This window comes from Manihot esculenta, chromosome 7, assembly GCF_001659605.2.
Source record: "Manihot esculenta cultivar AM560-2 chromosome 7, M.esculenta_v8, whole genome shotgun sequence".
Taxonomy (NCBI): Eukaryota; Viridiplantae; Streptophyta; class Magnoliopsida; order Malpighiales; family Euphorbiaceae; genus Manihot; species Manihot esculenta.
This window is the reverse complement of record NC_035167.2, coordinates 25,979,566-25,998,642: the sequence shown is the minus strand read 5'-3', so window position 1 is coordinate 25,998,642 and position 19,077 is coordinate 25,979,566. Positions and strand designations below refer to the sequence as shown.

Here is a 19,077-nt window from a genome sequence, read left to right as displayed (position 1 = left end):
TGCCTTCCCCCTGCCCCCTCTTTGCCTCCCGTCCCGGTTCCTTCTCCCCTCCCTGCGCTGCTCCGTCGCTGCGGGACTCCCTCCCCCGCCTGTCTTTCTGTCTCGTGGCCCTATCTTCTTGCTCGTTCCCCCGCTTTCGGCGATCTTCATTTTTCTTTTTTCATTCCCATTTAACTTTTCGACATGCACATGTATCTAAACCACTTTTCGACATGCACATGTATCTAAACCGATAGCGATACGAGGACTTCCCAAGATGGGTGTAACCACTTTTCGACATGCACATGTATCTAAACCGATAGCGATACGAGGACTTCCCAAGAGGTCATCCATCTTAGTACTGCTCTCGCCCAAGCACGTTTAATTTCGGAGTTCTGATGGGATCCGGTGCATTAGTGCTGGTATGATCGCACCCGTTGTGTCCCTCGCCATCAAATCACACATACCTTTCCCCCACCTCCGCGCGGCGCCCCTCCCCTCTCCATCCGGCGCGTGGGCCCCGCGTCCCGTACCGTGCCTTCCCCCTGCCCCCTCTTCGCCTCCTGTCCCGGTTCCTTCTCGCCTCCCCGCGCTGCTCCGTCGCTGCGGGACTCCCTCCCCCGCCTGTCTTTCCGTCTCGTGGCCCTATCTTCTTGCTCGTTCCCCCGCTTTCGGCGATCTTCATTTTTCTTTTTTCATTCCCATTTAACTTTTCGAAATGCACATGTATCTAAATCGATTGCGATACAGAGCGAGAAAATAAAAACCCGAAATGGCACCGCCGGCGGTGAGGAGCGCTGCGGAGGAAAAGAAAAAGAAAAGGGGTGCAACACGAGGACTTCCCAAGAGGTCACCCATGTTAGTACTGCTCTCGCCCAAGCACGTTTAGCTTCGGAGTTCTGATGGGATCCAGTGCATTAGTGCTGGTATTGTAACGACCCGAAAACCGGACCGCTACCGGCGCTAGGGTTCAGGTCGGCTTAAGGCCGCCAGAACCCGTAGCAAGCCAAACATACATCCTGTGAACCTGTTTAATCCCATACATGGTCAACAACATACATAAAAATTTAAAACTTTTCTTTCATTCAAACATTTCTTTGCCAAGCCTAGCATGTGCATGCACAAACATAACATAAATCTCTCATTGGAGTCCTCATCAAATGCTCCAATGGGATAACGTAACATAACATAGGCTTGGATTACATAGGCATCATAAAAACATCATATCTCATACAAGACCATGTGTACAGGGAATACAACAGACTCTAGTCAAGCACATAATCAAACTTATATTACATTACATCTCATACTTTTACATTACCAACAAACCATGTCCACAGCTAAGCTATTACATAAACTTCTCTTACTCTGCTGACTTCTCTATCTACTCTGCACCTGCAAGACTGGGGTTAGGGGAGAGGGGGTGAGCTATAAAGCCCAATGAGCAGAAACTAAAAACATTTGCTTTAATTCCTCCATTTTTAGGTATATTATTATTCATTTTATTATTATTATTATTATTATTATTATTTTATCATATTATTTAACTTTTTCTTTCTTTCTCTTATTCATGCTTTCATGAAATGCAACACATCACAGCTAATCACATAAAGGATGGTATTGTCACCATTAGTCCTCAACATCTCCAAATGCCAGGGGCGTAGAATGGGCCTCACTGGTCTTTCTCTTACATAACATAACATTCTAAAGTGCCAGGGGCATAGAATTGGCCTCGCTGGTCTTTCTCTTACATAGTGCCAGGGGCGTAGAATGGGCCTCGCTGGTCTTCCATAACATATCATCATAACATAACATCAGAGGACTATGGATCACCCAACAACCATCCACATCAACATCAATTTATGCAATGCAGCATATTCGTGAATTCTAATGCAAACATCCTGAAATATTGCATGGCATAATGATGCATGGGCAATGCTTTATGATTCATTCATTTATTCATTTATTTTACTTTAAAACTTAAGGGGATTGTTCCACTCACCTGGTGACTGAAGCTTTAACAACGAACTCTGAACGACTATCTCACAACCGGGGGTCTCGGTTCCTCGGGTCCGAACCTACACAGGTGGACTCAAATGAGGCACCAAACAACAAGAACATAACTCTAAACATACCCCCAAAAACCTCCTAGGAAGCATGCAAGAAAAGGCTGGACAGGGCACTTTCGGCGGCACCTTCGGCGGCCGGAAGTCCCTCCAGATCCGAAAGTCAGGCAGGTTCGGCGGCACCTTCGGCGGCCGAAACTCCCAGACAGAGGCGAAACTCATGCATGTTCGGCGGCACCTTCGGCGGCCGAAAGTCTCGGACAGAGCCGAAACTCCAACTTTCGGGGGCAAGCTTCGGCAGCCTAAAGCTGCCTCTCAAGCCATGTTCGGCGGCCGAAACTTCCTTCGGCTGCCGAACCTGGTTTCTGCCAAAGGGCAGAAACTTGGCTCCCTTAAGCATTTTTGCCTTTAAACTCACCAATCATGCATAAACTCAACCAAAACATGCATACAAGCTCCTAGGGGCCTCAAACAAACAAATACCCCAACTACAACACTTCAAGCATACTCAACCAACATACATTGTTCATCAAAACATAAAAACCCATAAACTCATCAACAAGCCTAAACATGCATCTCTACCCATAAAACAACTTAAAACTTACTTAAAACACATGAGGAGCTTAAGATCGGCTCTTACCTCTTGAAGATCGAGAGGGAGACGACCTAAACTTGGAGATCCACGAAAATGAGCTCTTGAGTTTCCAAAGCTCCAAAACTTGGTTTAAATGCTCAAAACTTGCAATGTGAGTTTAAAACTCAAGGAAAATGGAAGAGGTTTGGAGGAAGAACACAAGATTTGCAAAGGGAAGGTCAGAAGCTTGCTGTGGCCGAAAATGGGAGAAAGCTCGCCCATTTCGGCTAAGTGCCCCTTTTATAGGTGGCTGGCCAGGCCACGTTCGGGGGCCGAATGTGCCTCCGCATCCATGCAATGTTCGGCGGCCGAACTTGACTTTCGGCGGCCGAACCTGAACTTCCCTAACTCATGCTTTCGGGGGCCTAACGTGCCTCCAAAGCGCATGCATGTTCGGCGGCCGAACCTGACTTTCGGCGGCCGAACCTGGGTTTTCCTCCAAAGACTTTTCATGCAAAACTCATTTAAATTTTTATACTTAAAATCATGAAACATCTTAAAACATTTTATGAAAACATGTTTCTACCCTACTAGAGGCTTCCGACATCTGAGATTCCACCGGACGGTAGGAATTCCGATACCGGAGTCTAGTCGGGTATTACATTCTCCCCCCCTTAAGAACATTCGTCCCCGAATGTTCCTCACTAGCACACATAGCATGGCAAAGAACATAACACACATACAAGGCACATAAACACATAGGGATCTAACCTTAAAAGAGATGAGGGTACTGCTGGAGCATAGACTCCCGTGTCTCCCAAGTGCATTCTTCCAAGTTGTGGTGGTTCCACAGGACTTTCACCATCGGGATTTCCTTGTTTCTTAACTTTCTGATCTGGGTGTCTATGATCCGCACTGGCTGTTCAACATAGGTGAGATCCTCTTGGACCTCCACATCAGGCTCACTAAGAACCTTGCTCGGATCTGACACAAACTTCCTCAACATTGAAACATGGAAAACCGGATGGATTCTCTCCATCGAAGCAGGTAAATCCAGCTTGTACGACACATTCCCAATCTTTTGCAAGATTTCAAAGGGTCCAATGTATCGTGGGGCTAGTTTACCTTTCTTCCCGAAGCGAACCACTCCCTTCATTGGAGACACCTTGAGCAATACCAGGTCCCCCTCCTGAAACTCTAACTGCCTTCTGCGGATGTCTGCATAACTCTTCTGTCTGCTTGCAGCAGTCTTGATTCTCTCTCTGATTATGGGTACCACCCTGCTGGTAATCTCTACTAGCTCAGGCCCTGCCAAGGCCTTCTCTCCAACTTCTTCCCAGCAAACAGGTGACCTGCACTTCCTCCCATATAAAGCTTCATATGGAGCCATCCCGATGCTAGCATGATGGCTGTTGTTGTAGGCAAACTCCACCAAAGGTAGATGCTGCCTCCAAGAACCGCCAAAGTCCAGCACACACATCCTAAGCATATCCTCTATAGTCTGGATGGTCCTTTCTGACTGTCCATCAGTCTGGGGGTGGAAGGCAGTACTGAAATCCAACCTAGTACCCATGGCATTCTGCAGACTCCGCCAGAACCTGGAGGTGAACTGGGGCCCTCTATCAGACACTATAGACACTGGAACCCCGTGCAGCCTGACAATCTCATCCACATACACCTGCGCCAACTTGTCCACAGAGTAGCCACTCCTGACAGGGATGAAGTGAGCAGATTTGGTGAGTCTGTCCACAATCACCCATATGGAGTCCACTCTGTTGGACGTCGCCGGTAACCCTACTACGAAGTCCATAGCTATGTTTTCCCATTTCCATTCTGGAATCGGTAGCGGGTTAAGCATTCCAGCTGGCTTCTGATGTTCCAGCTTCACCCTCTGACACACTTCGCAGGCTGACACGAACTGTGCCACTTCTTTCTTCATCGCTGGCCACCAATAAACTTTCTTCAAATCTTGATACATCTTGGTGGCTCCGGGGTGAATGCTGTATCTTGCATTATGAGCCTCTCTCATAATGTCTCCTTTTAGCCCTATGTCATCTGGTACACATAATCGACTCCCATAGCGGAGGATCCCCTTGTTGTCAAATCTGAACTCATCATTCTGGCCTGACTGAACAGTCCTGGCAATCTTCACTAACTCGGGGTCCTCATGCTATTTTTGAGCGACTTGCTCAAGGAACACGGGTGTCACTTTCATCTGAGCCAACAAGACACCTGTACCCGACAACTCTAACTGTAGCCCTTCTTCGATGAGCTTGTAGAACTCCTTTACTACTGGTCTTCGTTCTGCTGTGATGTGGGATAGACTGCCGAGTGATTTCCGGCTTAAGGCATCAGCTACAACATTAGCCTTACCCGGATGATACTGGATTTTGCAATCGTAGTCACTGAGCAGTTCTACCCATCTTCTCTGTCTCAAATTCAAATCTCTTTGACTCAGGATGTACTGCAGGCTCTTATGATCTGTAAAGATCTCACATTTTACCCCATAGAGGTAGTGCCTCCACATCTTGAGTGCAAAGATTACTGCTGCCATCTCCAGGTCGTGTGTGGGGTAATTCAACTCATGCTTCTTCAGCTGCCTAGAAGCATAAGCAATCACCCTCTCATTCTGCATCAGTACACAACCCAGTCCCACACGGGACGCATCACAAAAGACTGTAAAGTCCTCATCACTAGATGGCAGAGCTAAAACTGGTGCTGAAGTCAACCTCTTCTTAATCTCTTCAAAACTCTCTTCGCACTGGTCGGTCCACAGGAACTTCTGATCCTTCCTGGTTAACCTGGTTAGAGGAGCTGCTATCTTTGAGAAGTCCTGAACGAACCTCCTGTAGTAACCTGCCAAACCCAAGAAACTTCTAATCTCTGTCACTGAAGTGGGTCTAGGCCAGTTAGCCACAGTTTCTGTCTTCTTGGGGTCCACCTCAATACCATTCTCTGACACTACATGCCCCAAGAACGAAATGCTCCTCAGCCAGAATTCACATTTAGAGAACTTGGCATACAAGCCATGTTCCCTCAAAGTCTGCAAGACCAACCGCAGATGATGGGCATGCTCTTCTGCATTCCTGGAATACACTAAGATATCATCTATGAAGACAATAACGAAGTGATCCAGGTATTGGCTAAATACTCTATTCATGAGATCCATGAATGCTGCAGGGGCGTTTGTTAACCCGAACGGCATCACTAGGAATTCAAAATGCCCATATCTGGTCCTGAATGCTGTCTTTGGCACATCTTCATCTCTGATCCTCAGCTGATGATACCCAGATCTCAGATCTATTTTGGAGAAACAACCTGCTCCTGCTAGCTGGTCGAATAGATCATCGATCCTAGGCAACGGGTACTTGTTCTTGGTAGTAACCTTGTTCAACTGTCTATAGTCGATACAAAGTCTGAGGGATCCATCCTTCTTTCTCACGAACAACACTGGAGCACCCCAAGGCGAGGCACTCGGTCGGATGAAACCCTTGTCTACCAGCTCTTGCAACTGTTCTTTAAGCTCTTTCAGCTCTGCTGGCGCCATCCTGTAGGGAGGGATAGAGATCGGTCTGGTTCCTGGCATCAATTCTATTTCGAACTCTATCTCCCTAGGAGGCGGTAAACCTGGCAGCTCGTCTGGGAAAACATCTAAGAACTCTCTAACCACAGGCACCGAGGCGGGCTCTCTGACATCTCTGTCTAGCTCTCTCACATGAGCTAGATAACCCTGACAACCCCTCCTGAGCAGCCTACGAGCCTGTAGGGCTGATATCAAACCTCTAGGTGTACTCCCCCTGTCTCCTCTAAAGACAACCTCTGACCCATCCTGACATCTGAACTTAACTACCTTGTCTCTGCAATCCAAGGTAGCACCATGGGTAGATAGCCAATCCATCCCTAGAATGACGTCAAAATCTGTCAAGTCTAGAACCACCAGGTCGGCGGATAGGCATCTTCCCTCTATGAAAACCGGACTGTACTGGCAGACTGACTCTGCCACTGACGGGTCACATTTGGGTCCACTGACCCATAGGGGACACTCTAACCCAGAGACCATCAAACCCAACCTCTCGACCGCTCTCGGAGAAACAAAAGAATGGGATGCACCCGGGTCCATTAAGGCATAAACATCTGAACAACCAATGATGATATTACCTGACACCACGGTGTTGGATGCGTTTGCCTCCTGCTGCGTCATTGTGAAGATCCGTGCTGGAGCCGACGGACCTTCCCCTCTGTAAACTGATGAAGAAGAGGCTGACCCTCTCCCTCGGCCTCTGCCACTAGCCTGTGTTGCGGCTGAAGCTGCTGGCTGTGCTACGCTACCCGAAGTTGTCTGCTGGGGCTGTGCCGTAGGAACTGCTCTCGGACATTCCCATGACATGTGTCCCTCTTGCCCACACCTGTAGCAGGCTGTCGTCCCAAACCGGCATACCCCCCTGTGTAGCTTACCACACCTTGCACACACTGCATTATCAGCACCAGAGCTTGAGCCACCTCCTAATCCCAAACCTGATTTGATCTTGCTCCAGAATTTATTCTTCTTTGGTTTCTTAGTGGTACTGCCCCACTTCTTACTAGCTGAACTCAAGGATGAAGGGTCTATCCTTCCCCCACCTGGGGTCTTTGAACCAGAAGGCTGTGCCACTTACTGCTTGACTTTTCCCTCTATTACGGCACTAGCCTCCATTCTCCTGGCCATATCTATAATGGCATGGAAACTTTCTCTATCAGCTGACTGAATCAAAGAGGAATACCTGGAATTGAGCCTCATGATATACCTCCTCGACTTCTTCGGATCTGTGTCCAGATGTTGCCCAGCAAACGGCAACAACTCTAAGAATCTATCGGTGTACTCATCGACACCCATCTCATCTGTCTGCTTCAGCTGTTCAAACTCAATCACCTTCAGCTCCCTGGAACTGTCAGGGAAAGCCCATCCTGCGAACTCATTCGCAAACTCCTCCCATGACAAACTGTCCACCCTTGGTTTCACGTAGTTCTTGAACCACTCTCGAGCCTTCTTGCATTTCAGAGTGAAACCAGCCATCTGAATGGCTCTACTGTCATCAGCCCCTATCTCATCTGTAATTGTTTTGACCTTTTCCAGGTACACAAACGGATCATCACCGGTATCAAACTGGGGAGCACCCAACTTCATATAGTCGGTCATCTTGGCCTTGCTCCCTCCAGATGAGGTAGGTTGAGGTCTTTGGGTTTCTGTAACTGCGGTTTCTGCTGGTGGTGGAGGTGCGGCATCCCCTGGGATAGGGTTTGCTGTGCCTGGATGGAAGGATGAAGGTGGGTACATAGGGTACTGTGGATACTGTGGGTAGAAAGGTGGGTATGGCATGTGAGAAGGGTAAGGATTAAAACTGGGGAAATCCGATGTACCTCCCATCGAATACCCGGGGTATGGTGAAAAAGGTGGGTACTGGGGTGGCGAAACAAACCCCGAGGCCTGAGTGCCTCCCTGAGACTCACCCATGCCCTCTTCTGGCATGCTCACACCAAGACTACTATCCCTTCTCTGGTCCACATCCATCTCTTCTCCCACATCCACTGACCTGCCTCCTTGAACCGTTCCTCTTACTGATCTGTTTCTACCCAGATCCAGAGATCTTCTAGGGTCTCCCACTGCTCTGTCCCTGTTGGACCTACTTGACATTGCCCTTGGCAATGCTGGAGGACGGACGCTCGTGCCCTTATCCTCCGGTGGTACTCTAGTCAATCTAGCTGATCGACGAGTTCCTCGCATTCTGTTTACTGAAAAACAGCACAGATAACAAAACATTAGCATCCAATGGTTCATGTGGAAACACATGAACCCACATCATATACATAGCATATCTCATGGCATATCATACTTTCATTCTAGACAGGACTCTACATCCTATCCTAGTGGACATGATTTCCTATTGTGCTTGACTTTCTATCACATCTATGAGCCCGACACTCTAGGTCCGACCATATGAACCTAGGGCTTTGATACCACTCTGTAACGACCCGAAAACCGGACCGCTACCGGCGCTAGGGTTCAGGTCGGCTTAAGGCCGCCAGAACCCGTAGCAAGCCAAACATACATCCTGTGAACCTGTTTAATCCCATACATGGTCAACAACATACATAAAAATTTAAAACTTTTCTTTCATTCAAACATTTCTTTGCCAAGCCTAGCATGTGCATGCACAAACATAACATAAATCTCTCATTGGAGTCCTCATCAAATGCTCCAATGGGATAACGTAACATAACATAGGCTTGGATTACATAGGCATCATAAAAACATCATATCTCATACAAGACCATGTGTACAGGGAATACAACAGACTCTAGTCAAGCACATAATCAAACTTATATTACATTACATCTCATACTTTTACATTACCAACAAACCATGTCCACAGCTAAGCTATTACATAAACTTCTCTTACTCTGCTGACTTCTCTATCTACTCTGCACCTGCAAGACTGGGGTTAGGGGAGAGGGGGTGAGCTATAAAGCCCAATGAGCAGAAACTAAAAACATTTGCTTTAATTCCTCCATTTTTAGGTATATTATTATTCATTTTATTATTATTATTATTATTATTATTATTTTATCATATTATTTAACTTTTTCTTTCTTTCTCTTATTCATGCTTTCATGAAATGCAACACATCACAGCTAATCACATAAAGGATGGTATTGTCACCATTAGTCCTCAACATCTCCAAATGCCAGGGGCGTAGAATGGGCCTCACTGGTCTTTCTCTTACATAACATAACATTCTAAAGTGCCAGGGGCGTAGAATGGGCCTCGCTGGTCTTTCTCTTACATAGTGCCAGGGGCGTAGAATGGGCCTCGCTGGTCTTCCATAACATATCATCATAACATAACATCAGAGGACTATGGATCACCCAACAACCATCCACATCAACATCAATTTATGCAATGCAGCATATTCGTGAATTCTAATGCAAACATCCTGAAATATTGCATGGCATAATGATGCATGGGCAATGCTTTATGATTCATTCATTTATTTTACTTTAAAACTTAAGGGGATTGTTCCACTCACCTGGTGACTGAAACTTTAACAACGAACTCTGAACGACTATCTCACAACCGGGGGTCTCGGTTCCTCGGGTCCGAACCTACACAGGTGGACTCAAATGAGGCACCAAACAACAAGAACATAACTCTAAACATACCCCCAAAAACCTCCTAGGAAGCATGCAAGAAAAGGCTGGACAGGGCACTTTCGGCGGCACCTTCGGCGGCCGGAAGTCCCTCCAGATCCGAAAGTCAGGCAGGTTCGGCGGCACCTTCGGCGGCCGAAACTCCCAGACAGAGGCGAAACTCATGCATGTTCGGCGGCACCTTCGGCGGCCGAAAGTCTCGGACAGAGCCGAAACTCCAACTTTCGGGGGCAAGCTTCGGCAGCCTAAAGCTGCCTCTCAAGCCATGTTCGGCGGCCGAAACTTCCTTCGGCTGCCGAACCTGGTTTCTGCCAAAGGGCAGAAACTTGGCTCCCTTAAGCATTTTTGCCTTTAAACTCACCAATCATGCATAAACTCAACCAAAACATGCATACAAGCTCCTAGGGGCCTCAAACAAACAAATACCCCAACTACAACACTTCAAGCATACTCAACCAACATACATTATTCATCAAAACATAAAAACCCATAAACTCATCAACAAGCCTAAACATGCATCTCTACCCATAAAACAACTTAAAACTTACTTAAAACACATGAGGAGCTTAAGATCGGCTCTTACCTCTTGAAGATCGAGAGGGAGACGACCTAAACTTGGAGATCCACGAAAATGAGCTCCTGAGTTCCCAAAGCTCCAAAACTTGGTTTAAATGCTCAAAACTTGCAATGTGAGTTTAAAACTCAAGGAAAATGGAAGAGGTTTGGAGGAAGAACACAAGATTTGCAAAGGGAAGGTCGGAAGCTTGCTGTGGCCGAAAATGGGAGAAAGCTCGCCCATTTCGGCTAAGTGCCCCTTTTATAGGTGGCTGGCCAGGCCACGTTCGGGGGCCGAATGTGCCTCCGCATCCATGCAATGTTCGGCGGTCGAACTTGACTTTCGGCGGCCGAACCTAAACTTCCCTAACTCATGCTTTCGGGGGCCTAACGTGCCTCCAAAGCGCATGCATGTTCGGCGGCCGAACCTGACTTTCGGCAGCCGAACCTGGGTTTTCCTCCAAAGACTTTTCATGCAAAACTCATTTAAATTTTTATACTTAAAATCATGAAACATCTTAAAACATTTTATGAAAACATGTTTCTACCCTACTAGAGGCTTCCGACATCTGAGATTCCACCGGACGGTAGGAATTCCGATACCGGAGTCTAGTCGGGTATTACAGGTATGATCGCACCCGTTGTGTCCCTCGCCATCAAATCACACATACCTTTCCCCCACCTCCGCGCGGCGCCCCTCCCCTCTCAATCCGGCGCGTGGGCCCCGCGTCCCGTACCGTGACTTCCCCCTGCCCCTTCTTCGCCTCCCGTCCCGGTTCCTTCTCCCCTCCCCGCGCTGCTCCGTCGCTGCGGGACTCCCTCCCCCGCCTGTCTTTCCGTCTCGTGGCCCTATCTTCTTGCTCGTTCCCCCGCATTCGGCGATTTTCATTTTTCTTTTTTCATTCCCATTTAACTTTTCGACATGCACATGTATCTAAATCGATAGCGATACAGAGCGAGAAAATAAAAACTTGAAATGGCACCGCCGGCGGCGAGGAGCGCTGCGGAGGAAAAGAAAAAGAAAATGGGTGCAACACGAGGACTTCCCAAGAGGTCACCCATCTTAGTACTGCTCTCGCCCACGCACGTTTAACTTTTGAGTTCTGATGGGATCCGATGCATTAGTGCTGGTACGATCGCACCCGTTGTGTCCCTCGCCATCAAATCACACATACCTTTCCCCCACCTCCGCGCGACGCCCCTCCCCTCTCCATCCGGCGCGTGGACCCCGCGTGACGCCCCTCCCCTCTCCATCCGGCGCGTGGGCCCCGCGTCCCGTAGCGTGCCTTCCCCCTGCCCCCTCTTCGTCTCCTGTCCCGGTTCCTTCTACCCTCCCCGCGCTGCTCCGTCGATGCGGGACACCCTTTCCCGCCTGTCTTTCCGTCTCGTGGCCCTATCTTCTTGCTCGTTCCCCCGCTTTCGGCGATCTTCATTTTTCTTTTTTCATTCCCATTTAACTTTTCGACATGCACATGTATCTAAATCGAAAGCGATACAGAGCGAGAAAATAAAAACCCGAAATGGCACCGTCGGCGGCGAGGAGCGCTGCGGAGGAAAAGAAAAAGAAAAGGGGTGCAACACGAGGACTTCCCAAGAGGTCACCCATCTTAGTACTGCTCTCGCCCAAGCATGTTTAACTTCGGAGTTCTGATGGGATCCGGTGCATCAGTGCTGGTATGATCGCACCCGTTGTGTCCCTCGCCATCAAATCACACATACCTTTCCCCCACCTCCGCGCGGCGCCCCACCCCTCTCCATCCGGCGCGTGAGCCCCGCGTCCCGTATCGTGCCTTCCCTCTGCCCCCTCTTCGCCTCCCGTCCCGGTTCCTTCTCCCCTCCCCGCGCTGCTCCGTCGCTGCGGGACTCCCTCCCCCGCCTGTCTTTCCGTCTCGTGGCCCTATCTTCTTGCTCGTTCCCCCGCATTCGGCGATTTTCATTTTTCTTTTTTCATTCCCATTTAACTTTTCGACATGCACATGTATCTAAATCGATAGCGATACAGAGCGAGAAAATAAAAACCTGAAATGGCACCGCCGGCGGCGAGGAGCGCTGCGGAGGAAAAGAAAAAGAAAAGGGGTGCAACACGAGGACTTCCCAAGAGGTCACCCATCTTAGTACTGCTCTCGCCCACGCACGTTTAACTTTTGAGTTCTGATGGGATCCGATGCATTAGTGCTGGTATGATCGCACCCGTTGTGTCCCTCGCCATCAAATCACACATACCTTTCCCCCACCTCCGCGCGACGCCCCTCCCCTCTCCATCCGGCGCGTGGGCCCCGCGTGACGCCCCTCCCCTCTCCATCCGGCGCGTGGGCCCCGCGTCCCGTACCGTGCCTTCCCCCTGCCCCCTCTTCGCCTCCTGTCCCGGTTCCTTCTACCCTCCCCGCGCTGCTCCGTCGCTGCGGGACACCCTCCCCCGCCTGTCTTTCCGTCTCGTGGCCCTATCTTCTTGCTCGTTCCCCCGCTTTCAGCGATCTTCATTTTTCTTTTTTCATTCCCATTTAACTTTTCGACATGCACATGTATCTAAATCGAAAGCGATACAGAGCGAGAAAATAAAAACCCGAAATGGCACCGTCGGCGGCGAGGAGCGCTGCGGAGGAAAAGAAAAAGAAAAGGGGTGCAACACGAGGACTTCCCAAGAGGTCACCCATCTTAGTACTGCTCTCGCCCAAGCATGTTTAACTTCGGAGTTCTGATGGGATCCGGTGCATCAGTGCTGGTATGATCGCACCCGTTGTGTCCCTCGCCATCAAATCACACATACCTTTCCCCCACCTCCGCGCGGCGCCCCTCCCCTCTCCATCCGGCGCGTGGGCCCCGCGTCCCGTATCGTGCCTTCCCTCTGCCCCCTCTTCGCCTCCCGTCCCGGTTCCTTCTCCCCTCCCCGCGCTGCTCCGTCGCTGCGGGACACCCTCCCCCGCCTGTCTTTCCGTCTCGTGGCCCTATCTTCTTGCTCGTTCCCCCGCATTCGGCGATTTTCATTTTTCTTTTTTCATTCCCATTTAACTTTTCGACATACACATGTATCTAAATCGATAGCGATACAGAGCGAGAAAATAAAAACCTGAAATGGCACCGCCGGCGGCGAGGAGCGCTGCGGAGGAAAAGAAAAAGAAAAGGGGTGCAACACGAGGACTTCCCAAGAGGTCACCCATCTTAGTACTGCTCTCGCCCACGCACGTTTAACTTTTGAGTTCTGATGGGATCCGATGCATTAGTGCTGGTATGATCGCACCCATTGTGTCCCTCGCCATCAAATCACACATACCTTTCCCCCACCTCCGCGCGACGCCCCTCCCCTCTCCATCCGGCGCGTGGGCCCTGCGTGACGCCCTTCCCCTCTCCATCCGGTGCGTGGGCCCCGCGTCCCGTACCGTGCCTTCCCCCTGCCCCCTCTTCGCCTCCTGTCCCGGTTCCTTCTACCCTGCCCGCGCTGCTCCGTCGCTGCGGGACACCCTCCCCCGCCTGTCTTTCCGTCTCGTGGCCCTATCTTCTTGCTCGTTCCCCCGCTTTCGGCGATCTTCATTTTTCTTTTTTCATTCCCATTTAACTTTTCGACATGCACATGTATCTAAATCGAAAGCGATACAGAACGAGAAAATAAAAACCCGAAATGGCACCGTCAGCGGCGAGGAGCGCTGCGGAGGAAAAGAAAAAGAAAAGGGGTGCAACACGAGGACTTCCCAAGAGGTCACCTATCTTAGTACTGCTCTCGCCCAAGCATGTTTAACTTCGGAGTTCTGATAAGATCCGGTGCATCAGTGCTTGTATGATCGCACCCGTTGTGTCCCTCGCCATCAAATCACACATACCTTTCCCCCACCTCCGCGCGGCGCCCCTCAATCCGGCGCGTGGGCCCCGCGTCCCGTACCGTGCCTTCCCCCTGCCCCCTCTTCGCCTCCCGTCCCGGTTCCTTCTCCCCTCCCCGCGCTGCTCCGTCGCTGCGGGACTCCCTCCCCTGCCTGTCTTTCCGTCTCGTGGCCCTATCTTCTTGCTCGTTCCCCCGCATTCGGCGATTTTCATTTTTCTTTTTTCATTCCCATTTAACTTTTCGACATGCACATGTATCTAAATCGATAGCGATACAGAGCGAGAAAATAAAAACCCGAAATGGCACCGCCGGCGGCGAGGAGCGCTGCGGAGGAAAAGAAAAAGAAAAGGGGTGCAACACGAGGACTTCCCAAGAGGTCACCCATCTTAGTACTGCTCTCGCCCAAGCACGTTTAACTTTTGAGTTCTGATGGGATCCGATGCATTAGTGTTGGTATGATCGCACCCGTTGTGTCCCTCGCCATCAAATTGCACATACCTTTCCCCCACCTCCGCGCGACGCCCCTCCCCTCTTTATCCGGCGCGTGGGCCCCGCGTCCCGTACCGTGCCTTCCCCCTGCCCCCTCTTCGCCTCCTGTCCCGGTTCCTTCTCCCCTCCCCGCGCTGCTCCGTCGCTGCGGGACACCATCCCCCGCCTGTCTTTCCGTCTCGTGGCCCTATCTTCTTGCTCGTTCCCCCGCTTTCGGCGATCTTCATTTTCTTTTTTCATTCCCATTTAACTTTTCGACATGCACATGTATCTAAATCGAAAGCGATACAGAGCGAGAAAATAAAAACGCGAAATGGCACCGTCGGCGGCGAGGAGCGCTGCGGAGGAAAAGAAAGAGAAAAGGGGTGCAACACGAGGACTTCCCAAGAGGTCACCCATCTTAGTATTGCTCTCGCCTAAGCACATTTAACTTCGGAGTTCTGATGGGATCCGGTGCATCAGTGCTGGTATGATCGCACCCGTTTTGTCCCTCGCCATCAAATGACACATACCTTTCCCCCACCTCCGCGCCGCGCCCCTCCCCTCTCCATCCGGCGCGTGGGCCCCGCGTCCCGTACCGTACCTTCCCTCTGCCCCCTCTTCGCCTCCCGTCCCAGTTCCTTCTCCCCTCCCTGCGCTGCTCCGTCGCTGCGGGACTCCCTTCCCCGCCTGTCTTTCCGTCTCGTGGCCCTATCTTCTTGCTCGTTCCCCCGCTTTCGGCTATCTTCATTTTTCTTTTTTCATTCCCATTTAACTTTTCGACATGCACATGTATCTAAATCGATAGCGATACAGAGCGAGAAAATAAAAACTCGAAATGGCACTGCCGACGGCGAGGAGCGCTGCGGAGGAAAAGAAAAAGAAAAGGGGTGCAACACGAGGACTTCCCAAGAGGTCACCCATCTTAGTACTGCTCTCGCCCAAGCACGTTTAACTTTGGAGTTCTAATGGGATCCGGTGCATTAGTGCTCGTATAATCGCACCCGTTGTGTCCCTCGTCATCAAATCACACATACCTTTCCCCCACCTCCGCACGGCGCCTCTCCCCTCTCCATCCCGCGCGTGGGCCCCGCGTCCCGTACCGTGCCTTCCCCCTGCCCCCTCTTCGCCTCCCGTCCCGGTTCCTTCTCCCCTCCCCGCGCTGCTCCGTCGCTGCGGGACTCCCTCCCCCGCCTGTCTTTCCGTCTCGTGGCCCTATCTTCTTGCTCGTTCCCCCGCTTTTGGCGATCTTCATTTTTCTTTTTTCATTCCCATTTAACTTTTCGACATGCACATGTATCTAAATCGATAGCGATACAGAGCGAGAAGATAAAAATCCGAAACGGCACCGCCGGCGGCGAGGAGCGCTGCGGAGGAAAAGAAAAAGAAAAGGGGTGCAACACGAGGACTTTCCAAGAGGTCACCCATCTTAGTACTGCTCTCGCCCAAGCATGTTTAACTTTGGAGTTCTGATGGGATCCGGTGCATTAGTGCTGGTATGATCGCACCCGTTGTGTCCCTTGCATCAAATAACACATACCTTTCCCCCACCTCCGCGCGGCGCCCCTCCCCTCTTTATCCGGCGCGTGGGCCCCGCGTCCCGTACCGTGCCTTCCCCCTGCCCCCTCTTCGCCTCCCGTCCCGGTTCCTTCTTCCCTCCCCGCGCTGCTCCGTCGCTGCGGGACTCCCTCCCCCGCCTGTCTTTCCGTCTCGTGGCCCTATCTTCTTGCTCGTTCCCCCGCTTTCGGCGATCTTCATTTTTCTTTTTTCATTCCCATTTAACTTTTCGACATACACATGTGATGACCGCTGGATTTCCCTACCCCCACTCCTGGGCCTAGATTAAGGCCATGGCCCATGAAAGGAAGGCCCGCAGGCTCTCTTAAGTAAAACAGGCCCGGATCTTCAGACCCCTGAGGCCGGACTCCACCAGATTCTTCCTAATCGAGATCGGCCCGGCCCGTATAACCTCCCCACAGATTCTTTCTCCTCCTGGGTTCCGCGTCCAGCCCAGTTCTCGGCCCAGCCCAGGATCCAGAACGAGACTCGTCATACAGCCTGGCAGATCCGCTCGAACGTAAGCACGGGGAAGAATTAGAAGCTGTTACGCATGGAGCAGGCGCCTGATATCCTCGTACGTCCATATCTGAATGGCAGAGACGCGTGGCCCTATCATAGGAGAGCCGTAGTACGTCATCAGCAAGCAAACAGAAAGCATAAAAGGGATACCCCTCGAGAAAGATAAAAAAAGCTTTATTCTTCTATACCAAAACCCTTGTAAAACCCTATTCTATTGGATCTCAGATCATCAATTGGCGCCGTCTGTGGGAAAACGACGGAGGTCTTCTCATCACCGGAGTTTTCACTCTTAACGAAACCCACTGAGATCCACGATGGCTAATCACCAAGAAAGTAACCTTAACGTCCCGAATGACCTAAGCTCTGCCCAAGAGGGGCAACAATTCTCTTTTTCTAGCCCTACGACATTAAACAACCAAACACCTGTTCCTCTTAATCCCTCGCCAAGTTTGGCAGGGAATACTCCCGCCGTTACCTTATCTAACCAGGATCTCCAAAACATGGCCTTCCAGTTACAAAATACCGCCCACTGGTTGGGGCAGATAATGCAACACAGAGGCATCAACACCCCAGTAAATACACTCCCAGTTGTAGAGGAACCTCAAACCAATGACCCCCGACCTGCACCTGACCACCTTCCAACTAGCAGCCACGATACTGAAGAAAGAGGAAGAAAGGCCGGCGAAGAGGAAGGACCGGAGGCCCGAATCCATGCGAGGAGGGCGAGAGAGATGATAGAAAATGAGGAGGTGGATAACTATTCCGCCGAAATAACCGGGTGGACGGGAACTGAAGTAGAGGAGGAGGAGTACCACCTGGAGAAAAAACCCAGTCCAGAAGACGAGAAGGTGGACCAAAAGTTGAAGAAATTGAGAGAACAGCTCCTCGTCGAGCTAGGTAAGAAAGACCAAAGCCAAACCTCTTTGCCTACTTCTTCCCCTTTCTCAAAGTGGGTGCAGCAAGAAACCGTCCCTAAGAAGTTCATGATGCCATCAATGGTGGCTTATGATGGAACTGGTAACCCAAGGGAGCACGTCATGAACTATAAGACTTTCATGGAGTTGCAAACTCTGTCTGATGCCTTAATGTGTAAAGTATTTCCAACAACGCTCTCGGGACCAGCGCGGGCGTGGTTCAACAGCCTTGAGGCCGGAAGTATCAGGAGTTTCGGAGACCTAGCCATTCGCTTCATCAGTCGATTCATAGCAGGGGTGCCAGCAGAAAGGAAGACGAGCTACTTGGAGACAGTAAGGCAGAGAGAGGGTGAATCACTCAGAGAGTATGTCGCTCGTTTTAATACGGAGGCCCTGCAGATTCCTGATCTTGATGAAGGAAGGGCGGTAGAAGTGATGCAAAAGGGAACGACCTCTGCCGAGTTCTTCGGTTCCTTAAGCAGGAAGCCTCCGACCTCCCTGGCCGAGCTGATGTAGAGAGCGGAGAAGTATATAAGGCAGGACGACGCCTTAGTAACAAGCCGATTTGCCAAAAGGATGACAGGAAAAGAAAAAGCCTCAGAAGAAAGGAGGCCGGAGAAACATGAAAAGAAACACAGCAAAAGACCCGAGCCGTACAAGCAGGCCTGGGAGCGGAGGGACCAAAGGCCTCCCCCTCCACGGGCCCCTGAATCAAGATTGCCTCCCCCTTGGGTCCCCGAGAAGCCAACCCCACTAAATGCGTCCAGAGCCGAGGTGCTCATGGCTGTCCAAGATAAGGAATTCTTCCAGTGGCCCAAACCTATGAAGTCGGAAGCAGACCAACGGAATCCTGACAAATATTGTCAGTATCATCGGACGCATGGCCACGATACTAACAACTGCTTCCAGTTGATAGCAGAGATCGAGAGGTTAATAAAGAGGGGGCACCTCAAGAACTTTATAAAGAAATCAGAGGGACAAAGGTGTAATACCCGGCTAGAGTCCGGCACCGGAATTCTTGTCGTCCGGTGGACTCCGGGATGTCGGAATCCTCTAGAGGGTAGGAGATATGAGTTTCTCACGAATGTTGTGTGGTTTATTGTGTTACAGGTAAATGGAACCAAGTTTTGAGTTGAAATGAACCAAGGCAGAGGAGCCAAGTTCGGCCGCCGAAGGTAAGTTCGGCCGCCGAAAGTGCCCAATGTTCGGCTTTCGAATTCAGGTTCGGCCCCCGAATGTTGCATGGTTTTGCATGCGATTCGGCAGCCGAAGCTGAGTTGCTTAGCCAGCAGTTTTGTATCCCTTAGTCAGCATTTTGGACAGGTGTTATCACCATATCATGTCCAGAAGTTGGTCACATCTCCCATGCTTTATCTGCATGCTTTTAGCTGCTCAGGCTAAGGGTTTCACAGGTGTGGAAAGTGTTGAAGTGAAAACAAACTT

General features: G+C 50.5%; 12 non-coding genes across 12 annotated transcripts; all 12 read right to left on the bottom strand.

Moving 5' to 3' along the window:
• Positions 1-296: 296 nt before the first annotated feature.
• On the bottom strand, positions 297-415 carry LOC122724245. The gene has a single exon (XR_006351513.1). It is a non-coding gene; the product is annotated as a 5S ribosomal RNA (ribosomal RNA).
• A 385-nt stretch (positions 416-800) lies between these two features.
• On the bottom strand, positions 801-919 carry LOC122724255. The gene has a single exon (XR_006351523.1). It is a non-coding gene; the product is annotated as a 5S ribosomal RNA (ribosomal RNA).
• Positions 920-11,384: 10,465 nt separating this feature from the next.
• LOC122724253 lies at positions 11,385-11,503 on the bottom strand. The gene has a single exon (XR_006351521.1). It is a non-coding gene; the product is annotated as a 5S ribosomal RNA (ribosomal RNA).
• Positions 11,504-11,928: 425 nt separating this feature from the next.
• On the bottom strand, positions 11,929-12,047 carry LOC122724204. Its single transcript, XR_006351473.1, has one exon. It is a non-coding gene; the product is annotated as a 5S ribosomal RNA (ribosomal RNA).
• Positions 12,048-12,432: 385 nt separating this feature from the next.
• LOC122724243 lies at positions 12,433-12,551 on the bottom strand. Its single transcript, XR_006351511.1, has one exon. It is a non-coding gene; the product is annotated as a 5S ribosomal RNA (ribosomal RNA).
• A 425-nt stretch (positions 12,552-12,976) lies between these two features.
• On the bottom strand, positions 12,977-13,095 carry LOC122724202. The gene has a single exon (XR_006351471.1). It is a non-coding gene; the product is annotated as a 5S ribosomal RNA (ribosomal RNA).
• Positions 13,096-13,480: 385 nt separating this feature from the next.
• On the bottom strand, positions 13,481-13,599 carry LOC122724242. The gene has a single exon (XR_006351510.1). It is a non-coding gene; the product is annotated as a 5S ribosomal RNA (ribosomal RNA).
• A 425-nt stretch (positions 13,600-14,024) lies between these two features.
• LOC122724258 lies at positions 14,025-14,143 on the bottom strand. The gene has a single exon (XR_006351526.1). It is a non-coding gene; the product is annotated as a 5S ribosomal RNA (ribosomal RNA).
• A 378-nt stretch (positions 14,144-14,521) lies between these two features.
• Positions 14,522-14,640, bottom strand: LOC122724249. The gene has a single exon (XR_006351517.1). It is a non-coding gene; the product is annotated as a 5S ribosomal RNA (ribosomal RNA).
• Positions 14,641-15,024: 384 nt separating this feature from the next.
• LOC122724224 lies at positions 15,025-15,143 on the bottom strand. Its single transcript, XR_006351493.1, has one exon. It is a non-coding gene; the product is annotated as a 5S ribosomal RNA (ribosomal RNA).
• A 385-nt stretch (positions 15,144-15,528) lies between these two features.
• On the bottom strand, positions 15,529-15,647 carry LOC122724231. The gene has a single exon (XR_006351500.1). It is a non-coding gene; the product is annotated as a 5S ribosomal RNA (ribosomal RNA).
• A 385-nt stretch (positions 15,648-16,032) lies between these two features.
• Positions 16,033-16,151, bottom strand: LOC122724228. Its single transcript, XR_006351497.1, has one exon. It is a non-coding gene; the product is annotated as a 5S ribosomal RNA (ribosomal RNA).
• Between the last annotated feature and the right edge of the window lie 2,926 nt (positions 16,152-19,077).